This window comes from Haliotis cracherodii, unplaced genomic scaffold (genome assembly GCF_022045235.1).
Source record: "Haliotis cracherodii isolate W230 unplaced genomic scaffold, xgHalCrac1.p SCAF_9, whole genome shotgun sequence".
Classification (NCBI taxonomy): domain Eukaryota; kingdom Metazoa; phylum Mollusca; class Gastropoda; order Lepetellida; family Haliotidae; genus Haliotis; species Haliotis cracherodii.
Window position 1 is genome coordinate 66913 of NW_027266343.1, and position 15024 is coordinate 81936.

The window sequence follows — 15024 nt, forward strand, 5'->3', positions numbered from 1 at the left end:
GGTCGGGTCAACAGAAAGATCAAAGCTTCGAGGAGAGATGTACGAGTAACGGTATGACGTAATTAATTATACAGTAGAAGAGGGATAACGTGGGTGGTAATATATTTCATCAACACGTATGACACGGGCTGATATGGGGCATCGATCTGTACGTGACAGCTGACTGGTGGATATATATATATATATATATATATATATATATATATATATATATATGCCTGTCTATAGCTGGCTGTCAATGAGTCAATTTTGTATTTTGTTTTCGTATTTCTCTAAAAGATTGAACTATGTATATACTGAATATATATGTGCACTTTTTAAAACGGTTGTTTGAAAATTGGCAACCTTTATCCATATACATTTGGATTCACAATTAAAAATAGAAATAATTCAAATATTGTAATTGTATTGAATAAACGGACGCCAACGCTATACTATTAGGACGAATGAATACCCCAAAATGTGTCGAACTGAGGAAATTAGGGCGGTAGGGTAGGTAGCCTTGTGTGTGAAGCCCATTTCTGGTGTCCTCCGTCGTGATATTGCTGGAATATTGCTGCGTAAAACCATACTCATTCAAATTGTTTGATAGGCATTACTTAGAAGTAAGTAACTACTACCTACTTTATATATCTGTACTATGTCCCTCATTCAGTCTTGCTTGACAACGGTATAAGGATCTATACCGAAACGTTCCCTTTTTACACTATTAAAGAAGTTGTTATTCATAAAATTGTCATACTCATTCACTGACTCTCCCTCTAACGCACGTCTGTTTTCATTGGTTGTCATAGAAAGGCTGACCACGTGTTCTATTGTAGTGCTCAACCCTGCCAGTGATTTCGTCTATTGTTGTCCACAGGTGTGTGTTGTATTAATAATTACATCGGCAGTCGGTGTGGTTATTGTTGTTGACGAATTAACGATGACATTGATTTCGTGTAGTTGTCTAAAGTTGCGCTAATGATTAATTAAGCAGTCTGTGAAGATATTATTGTTGACATTCTGAACGATGTCACGGGTTTCGCGTAGTTGTCGACTGCTTTTTCATCTTAATGATCACTCCAGCAGTCTCTCGAAGTTCTTATTATTGACTTTCTTATTTTATAAGAATTTACAAAAATATGTTTTTTGCGTTAATGGATGTTTGCGCACTTTGGATAACTCGAACTCGACGGCGCTGAATTATACGTTCCGTCATCGTGCTTTGTCTGGCCCAGAGCCGGGTTCGATCCCTGGCCGCGTCATACCGAAATAGGTTAAACCTGCATGGCGCTTGGTGTTTAGTTTAGAGATAAAACAAGGAGTGACAGGTCCGTTGTCGGTATAACGTGCCTGAGTGCGTGCAGTGCATGTTAAAGTGCGTTAAGGTATCTCACTGCATGGGCTTGCAGCAATAGTCCGGACTCGCACGCACGCACGCACACACGCACTCACACACATCATTATATTAATGCAATAACGCGACTTTACACCTTACTCCACTGGAAGATCCAGGGTAGAATAGGATTTCAGCAACCCTGCTTGTCGTAAAAGGCGACGACCATGCTTGTAAGAGGCGACTAGCTGGATCGGGTGTTCAGCCTTGGTGACTTGGCTGACGCATGTCATCGTATCCTAATTGCGTGGATCGATGCTCATGTCAATCACTGGATTGTCTGGCCCAGACTCGATTATTTACTGACTGTTGTCCTCGTAACTGGAATATTGCTGCACGAGAGCACGAACAACAAATATGGCCAGATATTAGCTGGCCCCAGCACCTCTATAGATTTTGGTGTGTCCTTCAAGAATCGGTTTTATGCCATGTGAATTCTTACCGTTCACGTGCACTTCAGTTGCCTGTGTTTATATCCTTATTCGTACATTCCTCCTTCTGTGCACGTGTCCCCAGCATGGGTCACAGGGACGTCTGCGGATTGGCGTGACAGTGCGACGGAAGCATGCAGCCGTCCACTGCGATTAACATCTAACTCCGTGACAGTACCCTGGGCAGGCATTGTCTTTGCCTTTCCGATGCTGCGAATCACGCGAACCCTCTGACAGGATGTATACGTGGTGGTGGTAGTAGTACAGTGGTTGCAGTTATAGCGGTAGTTGGTTTGTGTTAAACTCCGCACTCAGCAATATTCTAGCTAAATGACGGAGGTCTGTGAGGTCCAGTGATTGACATCCTAAGCATCAATTGGGATATGATTACATGCATCAACCAAGTCAGCGAGCCTGACACCCGTTCCCGTTAGTCACCCAGATCTTCACGAGTCTGCAGTAGAAGTAGTAGTAGTAGTAGTAGTAGTAGTAGATCTTCCCGAGTCTGCAATAGTAGTAGTAGTAGTGGTGGTGGTGGTGGTGGTGGCAATGTTAAAAGTCGTAGTTTGTTTGTTTGTTGTTTAACGCTGAACTCGACAACATTCCAGCGGTGCTGGCTGTGGTAGTAGATGCAGTGGTAGTAGTTGTAGTGGTGGTAGTAGATGTAGTGGTAGTAATTCAAGTGGTTGCAGAAAAACGATGTAGTTTTGAAAGTAGAAGTATAGATGTAGAAATAGCAGGAGAATTAGTACGATAATTGTAGCTTTGGTATAGTGTTTGTAATTATGATAAATATAAGTACGATAAATATTAAATACGGCTGTATGATCACAGGGCTAGTTACGCGAACTGTGATGTCATGCTAGCGATTGCAGTATTAATAGAAGTGTTAATTATACAGGTTGATTGTACGAACACGCGTGCGTCTGTTGTATTGCTGCTGTCGCATAGGACGTACAACGTTTGTGTTCCTTGAAAAGAATAAAATGTCAACCGTGTTGAGGCACATCCTACATTAAGTTTAGGTAGCATCCGGTCAGCAAGGTCAAAGGGCATGTCAGCTGCCAGTCAATATTCCACAGCCCATTGTCCCCCTTTGTCATACAATCTAATGATAACTTGCAATGCTGCTGCGATGACTTCACTGGGGTCGGGGAAGAACACGCGACCTTTATACATTATTATGAAAACTCTGCTGCGTTATCTTGAAACGATCGGACGTGTTAACTGACTGATAACGCAACTGACATACCGTATACCTTCACACAAGGACGCCTATGTATATAAGTTTGTTTGTTGTTTAATGCCACACTGAGCTATATGACGTCTGTCTGTAAATAATCGAGACTGGACCAGATAATCCAGTGATTGACGTCATGAAGATCGATGGACGCAATTGGGATACGATGACATGCATCAGCCAAGTCTGATGCCCAATCCCGATCGTCGCCTGGGTATAAGGTGAAGTGGGTTAGTATAGTAAGTTACGTCAGCAATATTTCAGCTTGAAGTTTGACAATGTATGTTTCACAACACAGAGATGCCGTGAACCCAAACTCCAATAGGGTATACGGGTAGATCATCGTCTTAAGCGCCATAATGTAATGTGCAGAGTTGCGCCCCTTAGGCCAGACAGGATCCAGGAAATATATCATCTCCATGGAATATGTCGTCATGTGATCACTTCGGTTGTTTACAGGGCATACAAGGTGTATTTTCCTATTTTTTATGTGTTTCATGTAATCTCTTGAATAAAACCATTTTATATTCTTCAAAAAAAGAAACGCAATACTGATATTTTTGGCCATAAACATTTTTCAGCAAACCTAGAGGTACAAAATGAAGAGGATTGATGTGTTATAGTGTCAGTGACAAATTTCCCGGATCAAAATGATCACAACAAGGATATGCAAACCATTAGTCGGAAACACGTACGATTCGGAAACAAACGCACCCAGTGCATTAACAAAAGGGGCATGTAGCTGCAAGCACTACACATGCAGCAGCATTATGAACGGTATTAAAGTGCAGGGTTTTTGATTGCCTGGCATCTGCGTCAATCGAACAGTGACAGTTCAACAACATGCCAAAGAAACAACGCCATAGGCCGCTTGCAGGCAGAGGAATCATCTGTAGCCAGGGTTTTGGATGTCGCGCCCAGCACCATCACAAGGCTATGGGGTCGGTTTCAACGGCAGGGGTCAACACGTGATCGGCCAAGGTTGGGACGACCAAGAGTAATCCCCCACCTCACCCCCACCCACCACCCACCCCTAGATCGCTGCATCCCCCTGCGCCCCCTACGTGAAAGGACGACCACAGCCACCTCAGCCACCTCAACCGCATCCCAGACCGTACAGGCCCGGGGTAGATTCTTAACATGGGTACAACGTGCTAATTCCATTTCCAGTGTCCCCCGCCGTGGTATTGCTAGAATAGTTAGCAGAAACTGCCCGTTTTCGCAATGTACCCATGTTGGGAATCGGACACGGGCCGAAGTGAGTTCTTATTTTTGCATGATATGACGTTTTGCACATGGATATCAGATTACATACTCAAATAGGAAACTATCGACATTGTTATATGACGTATCGATGTCAACTGATAGTGTTGTGTGACGTATCGATGTCAACTGATAGTGTTGTGTGACTTATCCATGTCAACTGATATTGTTGTGTGACGTATCGATGGCAACTCATTGTGTTGTCCGAGGTATCGATGTCAACTGATAGTGTTTTACGAGGTATCGATGTCAACTGATAGTGTTGTGTGACGTATCGATGTCAACTGATAGTGTTGTGTGACGTATCGATGTCAACCGATAGTGTTGTCCGAGGTATCGATGTCAACTGATAGTGTTGTGTGACGTATCAATGTCAACTGATAGTGTTGTGTGACGTATCGATGTCAACTGATAGTGTTGTGTGACGTATCGATGTCAACTGATAGTGTTGTATGACGTATCAATGTCAACTGATAGTGTTGTGTGACGTATCGATGTCAACTGATAGTGTTGTGTGACGTATCGATGTCAACTGATAGTGTTGTGTGACTTATCGATGTCAACTGATAGTGTTGTATGACGTATCGATGTCAACTGATAGTGTTGTGTGACGTATCAATGTCAACTGATAGTGTTGTGTGACGTATCGATGTCAACTGATAGTGTTGTATGACGTATCAATGTCAACTGATAGTGTTGTATGACGTATCGATGTCAACTGATAGTGTTGTGTGATGTATCAATGTCAACTGATAGTGTTGTGTGACGTATCGATGTCAACTGATAGTGTTGTGTGACGTATCAGTGTCAACTGATAGTGTTGTGTGACGTATCGATGTCAACTGATAGTGTTGTATGACGTATCGATGTCAACTGATAGTGTTGTATGACGTATCGATGTCAACTGATAGTGTTGTGTGACGTATCGATGTCATCTGGTATTTGGACTTGTCCCCTTTGACCTGACATCAGGCCATGAACAATTGCAATTCATCGAATCTTCGATTAATCACTTCACACCCGTCTTATTAACCCTTTTTCCGGGTTTACAAATTACATGTTTTCCTATATTTGAATCGGATAATAATTGGTAGATATGAAATATAAATCGTCAACGCCAGAGAATAACCAGTCTCTTTTATCCGCGTTATTCCATTGACGTTAAAGGCAAATTAGCAGTGAAAATAATAGTAATTTGGCAGTTAGCGACTGTCACATAGCAGACGTATGAGCAATTGAAATGAAGTTCAGCTAAGAATACACGTGCCCCCGACTGTACCCCTACTCCACCCTCACTTGCTGTATGTTCTAACTCCCGTAATCAATGAAACTCAAATGGCACACACCGTTATTGATTGATAATGTTACCATTACTCACATGTTACTAGTTTCTGTATACGTTTATTTATGTCAGCCAAAGATATTCAAAGTCTTTATTAAGTTGTCTACACAATCTCTAAATTGTGTAGGTTCCGGGTCCCAGCTGGTCGTAAGAGGCGACTAAATCGACCGGGCGGACGTGGTCTGGCCTATAATATCTGGCTTCCTACACATCCAAACACACTTACACAGACACACGAACTCACACACACGCACCCACACACATATACACACCCACGCACGCACGCACTCACATACACACACACGCACCCACACACATACACACTCATATACAGACACACTTACACAGACACACTAACTCATTCACACGCACCCACACACATACACACTCATATACAGACACACTTACACAGACACACGAACTCACTCACACGCACCCACACACACACGCACGCACGCACTCACATACACACACACGCACCCAAACACATACACACTCACATACAGACACACTTACACAGACACACGAACTCACTCACACGCACCCACACACATACACACACACACTTACACAGACACACGAACTCACTCACACGCACCCACACACACACGCACGCACGCACTCACATAAACACACACGCACCCACACACATACACACTCACATACAGACACACTTACACAGACACACGAACCCACACAAACGCACCCACACACATACACACTCATATACAGACACACTTACACAGACACACGAACTCACTCACACGCACCCACACACATACACACACACTTACACAGACACACGAACTCACTCACACGCACCCACACACATACACATACACACGCACGCACTCACATACACATGCACGCACCCACACACATACACACGCACGCACTCACATACACACGCACGCACTCACATAAACACACGCACTCACACAAACATTCACATACACATTCGCACTCACATACACACACAATCAAACACACAAATTCACATACAGACACGCACTCACATACACACACATACATATCCACATACACCCACACGCAAACACTCACATAAACACAAGCACTCTCTCTCTCTCTCTCACACACACACACTCACATACACACTAACATACACACACAAACACCTCACACACAAATTCACATACAGACACGCACTCACATACACACACATACACATACACTCACACTGACACGCAAACACTCACATACACACTCACATCCAATCACACACACACACACGCACTCACATACACACACACACTCACGCATACACGTACTCACACACACACTCACATATATACACACACACGCAAACACCACATAAACACCCACACACACGCACTCACATACATACACACGCACACGCACTCACATACACTCTCACATTCACACTCTCAGGAATACACTCACTCACACACACATGCACACACACACATGCGCACTTACACACAAATACATACTCTCTCATACACACATACACTCACTAACATACATACACACTAACATACACACTCATATACACACACTTACATACACAGCAGTGATATTATATACAAATATTATATAAAAAACAAACACTCACTACAAAGTCTAATACATCCTAAAATAATGGAAAATCGTTAGGAACTAGAAGCGCTCGTTAAATCTCCAGCAATCAGAGAGAGGAGATCGAATGTTTTGAGAGAAGAAATCCGTCAATAATCTGAACAGAGAGCAATGGCCTGCTAATGGCGGAGGTTGTTTCTGGAGTGACCGACATCCCGATCCATCACTGTCGACGTTTACTTTCTGGTCTAGTGTGTGCAGTCATCACCACTTATCTGTTACAAAGATGAATATATATAAACTTAGAAACGTGTCTAGTTAATCAGAACGATCACGATAACCATTAACACAGACATAGAACGCAGATCCATCTCCAAGTGGACTCCCGTGAGATAGAGAGTTCGTGTGCACCGCACACACCACCCAGTGCACGGGTTCTCATAGCGAGGATGTTTGACTAACGTTTGCCGCCACATCACTCGACTATTGATGAGTGCAGCGGTAAACTACAAACAAAGACTCCTATTTAGTCATATAACTATTTAAAGATATATATTAACAAAATATAAAGTAAAATCAAACTCGAGCCCAGGTCAATACTGAGGCAATCTAGACTTGATTGTGTTCAATTTTAATATATTCTCTGGGGACTGTGAGAAAGGCTATGGGGGTGTATGCCTGTCGTGTTAGGACTCAAATATATCTCCAGGGCAATGAAAGACCGCTCATTAGTGTGTACTGTTATCCCATGTTCCTTGAGACGACCTGACCACGTGAGATATTGATTATGATACCCGTATCAAATACATCAACATCGAATAACTATTTCTCCTTGTTTCATTTTTAGCCACCATCGAACATGGATGTTCACTTTCTATAGCCCGGCAGTGTATGTTGGAATGCAAAACTGATAAGTTGTTAACTCGACTCTGCAATGATTTGATATCGGTTCTACCTTTTTTCTTGTTATCAGATATGCGTCTTGTTATAACACTTCCGTGATTGGGGGCACACGAGTCCTTGTCGATTAAAACGCCACAGTTATCGCGGATTCGAATCCCGGTTCGTGTGCATGATGTTTCTAAATTTGGTTTTACCAAAGTGATAAACATCTAAGACCTGCATCACTTAGGGTGTTCCCCTAGATGCAGCTGACACACCGTGTGATAAGTAACATGCTGCTGAAAGCGGCTTAAAACACAAGTCACTCACTCACTCACTCTGTGCGGATTCCGGGCAAGAATGTGTTTTCTGCACCCATCATTCAAGTCACCGAGCCTGATCACTGGTTTATTTTAGCAGGCTCTAAAGACAATCATTGCTGGGGACCAAATCTACCCCGGAATCCACAGACTTATGCCGGTTTAATAGCGTTTGCCTATTGAGATCCTATCCTCGGGAACCCACATGAAGACCCCACGCAGACACAGTATACAGACTTCGAGTCGACCAGTCCTTGTTTTAGACCCTTACTGCCGAGCACCAGGCAAGGTAACAAGAAGTAGCATCTTTTTAACATATTTTGGTATGACGCAGATGGGGTTCGGACCCCGATGTTCCGCTTTCCGGACAGAGGCTCTATCCACTAGACCAAGGAGGTGTTACTTTGAATGAGTCATCAGTGATGCCGAATTACGGCATTCTAATGTATTCGATCAAATAAATCAGCGACTGGTAGTACACGCAATGACTTACGCCGCCGGGTTTCAAGTATACACAGGTAGACAAACTTGACCACCCGATCCTCATTTGATCGATCTCTCGTTAAATCTCAAACTACAGCGGGTCGAGTTAAGCATACAAATGAAAACCTCAAAGTTGCATCATATCAGTAAGAGTGAGTGCGTCGGTATGGCTTTACGCCACTTTTAGCAATATTCCAGCAATATTCCAGCGGGGGACACCAGGCATGGGCTTCACACATTGTACCCATGTCGGGAATCGAACCCGGAATTCGGCGTGACGAGCGAACGCTTTAACCACTAGGCTACCCGACCGCAATAGGCTGTGGAAATTCATCACAATTAATTAGGTACTTTGTCATATTTGTTGCATAAAACATATATACCTTACATTTCTGATAATGGTCACTTTTGTTTCGACTTGAATACATATATAATGGCTTGAATAGAATCGTTAAATATTTTTTAAGAAAAGAAGTGCACTCACCTGTGTTTTCGATTTCTGACATTATTTAACAGCAAACATCAACTGCTGGTTTAAAGACTTGGATGCTGCAGGCGGAAATGTTCGACAAAACTTGTCACGAATTCTGAAGGGAAATAGCCTCCGCTGTGAATGTCACACGCCCACAAAAACACATAACATTGCTGTTAATATAAGAATCTGAGTTACGTCAGTGTTGAAGATAGATAGGCGTTTGTCCAAACGCTGACGTCAGCTTATATTTCTTACAATTGGAACCAACAATGGCAAATGTTTAACCGGGGTTATCAAAATGTTCTTCATTGAAGGTTTCTCAGATAACGAGGACTACTCAACCTTCTGTTTTTAAAACATTAATAATGTGGCACATGGTTTGACACTCCCACCAAGCTAGTATCACCACAGCGATAACGGAAATTATCCTACCCTGCATATATTTCCAAATGTTATTGATTATTGGGTAATGCATTGAAATAAAATAAATAACAATTTCATATGTATCCAGAAATGTGTATATCCCACACGCAATTCAGTAAGTAGTTATGTCAAATATTTTATTCTGTAAACTAAATTAGCAGGTCCACGTGTACGAGTGCTGGTCAAAAAATTCTAAGCCTGACTAAATTTCGACTATGGGTCATAACAAAGTGAACAACCCAGTGCAGTACATTGTTTGAGTAGTTCATTTCAAGTGTATGTGGTATGTTGGGGACGTTTGTATATCATTGACAGCCAGTTGAACGTGTGAGGGGTCAGAATGGACACAGAAATAGAAAAGAACGAGTACCGAGCAGTCATCAAGATTTTGACGTTAGAGAAAAGTACTCCCCAAGAAATTCATGACCGCATGTCACAAGTGTTTGGGGATAAGTGCCCTAGCTATTCCTCTGTTAAACGGTTGGCAGCTATGTTTAAGGCTGTGAGTACAAGCCTTGATGATGACCCAAGGTCTGGACGTCCCTCAACTTCCATCAATGAAGATTCAATCATAAACGTAGACTGTCAGATGGTGTATTACCAGTGTTATACTTGAGGAAGACACAAGTCTAAGCCATGGATCCATTGAAACTATCATTAATGGACATTTGCAGATCAATAAGTTATCTGCCCGTTGGGTGCCAGTTTCTAAATTCATATCTTAAGGAAAACAGAACTGACAATTCCGGAGAAAATTTAGAGCTTATTGGGGAGGATTTCGTCAAATTTAAAAACAACAACATTAGTAACGGGAGATGAAACATAGGTCTACAACTATGATCCCGAGTCATGGCCACTGTATTCGGGGATGCAAAGGGTGTGATCCTTGTTGATTACATAGAAAGTCAAAAGACGATTACCAATGCCTAGTTTTCTGATTTGCTTCATCGCCTGAGAGATTCTATCAAAGAAAAGAATGCTGACTGCTGGAGTTCTACTATTTCATGACAATGCCTCGTCTCACATCTTTCGAGTTGCAAAGGCTTTACTTTTTACTGCGACGATGTGGATTCGAAGAGTTCCCCCACCCTCCATACTCGCCAGACCTGGCACCAAGTGATTTTCACCTGTTTCCTAAACTGAAAGAACACCTTCGTGGAAAGCGCTATGACGACAACGATGGCCTCAAAGCTTGGGTTTTTCAGGGAGGCTTCAGAAAACTACTGCCTGACTGGAATTGAAAAGCTTCGCTATCGATATGGGAAGTGTATTGCAAAGCAGGGAGATTATGTTGAAATATATAATTAAAAACACTTTCACAATTTTTGGTTTTGTTTGTTAGGCTTAAGACTTTTTGACCAGCCTTCGTATCTGCTAGTCTGTGCAGAGACCCTAGAGGGGACACAGATCGCCCAGTCGTCTAAGGAGCCCGAAATCGCTGAGCAGAGTTGCGTCCCTTCGGCACGCCAGAAATCTATGATCGTGGGTTGTCATAGTGGGTTTCGCCAAAGTGGTAAACGTCTGAGACCTGCGTTATTTCGGGCTTTCCTCTCACATTAAACTGACACGCCATGATATAACTTAAATACTGTTCAATGCATCGCTGAACAAAACACACTCGCTCACTTACTCCCAGACCCTTGAGAATAATTTTTTTTAAATAATCCAGCTCAAGTCGAGAATGATTTGGCGAGTCTAGATTTCCTCAACTCTTGGCTTGAAACTCTAAGCATTGCTCTATTTGGATTTATATGTTTATTTTGTAGATATATATTTGTAAATACGATAGCTTTATTCCTGGGACCAAATGTTAATCTAAGTATCTGCATGTAGATCTGTCTAACTACACAGGATGGATCTATCATTGTGGTAAGAGGCGACTAACGCAGGATCGTTTGGTCAGGCTTGCTGACTTGTTGCTGCATGTCATTGTATTTTAATTGTGTAGATCGATGCTCGTGATGCCAAGCACTGGATTGTCTGGTTGACTTCATTATTAACAGGGGCGGCCTTGCGGTTGAATAATATTGCTGAGTGTGGCGTGAAACAACAAACAAACAAACAAACAAACCAACGACAGGCGTGCACTACGAGTCTTGTTAGTGATACATATTGGGTACATGGACAATACATGTAAACATATGTTTATACAGCCATTACTATTGAAAAAGGGACCTGTGGTCTTGAATACTCCACATGACAACTGTGTCTGTATTGACGCGTCTGTACAATGTAAGTCAATATAAGTCAAGCGCAAGGATTATCAAACGGTCATACAAATGAATGTATATTCGATTTTCTTCAAACATACTGCCAAAAAATTACGGATATAGCAATTTATTCATTACCTATTCACGGATGTTCATATATACCACGGACTGGTAATATAGGTCCGTGTATATACTTTAAGTAATTACAAACTATTTTAAACAAGAATTTATATATGTCTTTAGGTCAAATATTAATCCATGGTCACTCTGGTCCCGACACGTTATCGGGGCATAGTTTGCAGATGAAGAAGATTGTTGTTATTGATAACTGGGTTTAGTTCGACGAAGGTCTAGGTCAGTTGATAACACTCCAAGTTGAAGGTCGGTGATGAGATAAAGGGTCATGTATCAAACAGTCTGTTTACTTCCCGAGATCTGAATCTGACGGACAAATTAAGATATAAGGTGAACTCAAAACCGTCCGACGTTTTAGGTGTCCAGAGTGAGTGGGTGAGTGTGGTTTTACGCCGCTTTTAGCAATATTCCAGCAATATCGCGACAGGGGACACCAGAAATGGGCTTCCCACATTGTACCCACGTGGGAAATGGAACTCGAGTCTTCGGCGTGACGAGTGAACGCTTTAACCACTAGGCTACCCGACCGCCACAAAGTGTTCAGAGAGGGAGTATATTTCTCAGGCCCATTTTACATACACCAGAGATTACAAGATACAATACACTTTGGGGCGTTAATGGTGTCCTTAGTATTTTTACACAGAGTAATGGTATAGAGAATCAAAAGTGGACAGAACGATTTCTCGAAATTCGAAATCTATAGGAGTATAAAATAGATCATTTGCTAGAAAAAATGTTTAACACTTTGTAAATTTGGCAATCTCGGTAAAATCATATCTTAGTTCTTGCTACCGCCAAACAAAGATCTGAGGACATCCCATTGAGGGGTCATGTCAGAACGACCTTACATCTGACCAATCAGAGCATCGCTTATCAGATCATGAAAGTAACAGTTGGAATCAACCTCGAAAGAACACACACGGGGTATTCCGAACGGCAGTTATGGGCTTTATGTCTGAATTCATACAACATAGACCATCTATTAGCCATTCCATACAGTTCTTTTGTTCAGTTTTAAATTTTTTAATCAAGTATATGTCCAAATATGTTTCGAAGCGTAGTTGCCAGTTTGAAACTCGTGCCGTAAAGCTCGATTAAGCTGCCTTCTGATTGGCTGTTGTCGACTTCTTGTTAGTCATTCCATTGGTCGGTCAAGGTTCGCGAAAGGTCGGTCTGACGTGACCCGTAAATGAGATGTCCTCAGATCTTTGTTTAAATCTGATTTTAATGAGATTGTATTTTTAGGTGTTTACTTCCAGGGACAGGAAGAAAGATGCAGATAGGGAAAATGAATTATGAAAAACTTGTATTATTCGAGTTCAAGAAATCGAGACCGCTTTATATTGTTCGTTTGATGGCGATCTAAGAAGACAATTGTTACCGGATTTCCATCATAACTATCCTGTAAGAAATAAACTAGAAAACGTTGTTCATCCATAAAAATATCCGGCTTAAAAAAACGAGAAACATTTCTCAAAACAGATGATAGTTATTATTATAATTCTACACTCATCCCTACCATACATATAGTGACATGTGAGTTACGGTAACAATAACAATAACCTTATGTGCCGTTTGGTTTTCAATTATTTCGTTGACAGGAATAAACTTAATTTTAACAATGTGAAAGTGTTAACATCACTGAAGGGGGATATATATAATTTCGATCTTTTGGGGAAAGGTAATCTGGGTAGTTATTTGGAAATAGCTGTTCGTATCCAGTTTAACATCCAATGTCAGAATCGTGTCAGAAACCGCTGGACCAAGCTCAAATTAAACATGCTTGTTCACCGAAGACTAAATTTGTATTCAATATGTGAAACCTATTCATGACCATTGCTCGGCTGTTATTCATAGTGAGTGACATAATCGGAGCGAATCGGGATTCGACCCCACAATCAGATTTCTGGCGTGCCCAAATGACGCAACTCTGAACAGCGAATTGCAGCGCTTTAGACGACTGGGCCATGCGTGGTCCCCAACGTTGTTCAGATGTAATGAAAGTTGATATATTTTTACTAAGTAGCGAGACTATAGGCCATGGTTTTCACGATACTTAAATTGTAGCCTCTGCGCTTTGACAATGCTCTGAAATTCCCTCCAAATGTATTATTGGTTTTGTAAACATCGCCTCTCAAGAAACCACTGGACCATAGGTACATGATTGTTTCTGTTTCGTCATTTCACGGACTTACTAATGTACCAACCCAGTCACAAGTTCCCTCTAGACAGACATCAAGGCATCAAAAATATGGACAAATTCTTTTCCATAATTATGACATATGTCTGCCGAAAGAAGGGCCCCAGTGTACGATTCCGACTATATCACGAGCACTATCGTGATGATACGATGTGTTCGCGAAATGGTGAGCGTATACAGACCCCTTCCCGTCACAAACACATGCAAAGGCAAGTCAATTGTCCACCTGAAGAAATATGGAAACACATGGTACACATCTGAATAGGGAATTACTTCATTTTTGTCACCGATGCGTCAAATTTGGAAATGTCCTCCACGTGTAAACCATAAATCCGTTTTGAAAGCTTTACTGAGGCCTTGAATGTTGTAACCCTGATCAAACAACTTCTGAGCCAGAGTTTCAACTAAACATAGCAGCTTGAATAGTGTCACTCAAAGCGAGACTTGAATATATCAGTACGACCTTTGTTTGACCAACCAGTGCCGCTCAAATACGACACCATAATACATGTGCAAACTAAACAAGGCCCACGTTCCAACCAGAGCATTGACAACTGAATATTGACCTGCTTTACAACTCTGTGTGAAAGTCTCATCACCCAGTAAACTTTCGAAATAGAGCATGCTCTGTAATAGGCATGCTTTCGACTTTGACAGCCACATTATTTTACATTGTGATGCGCTT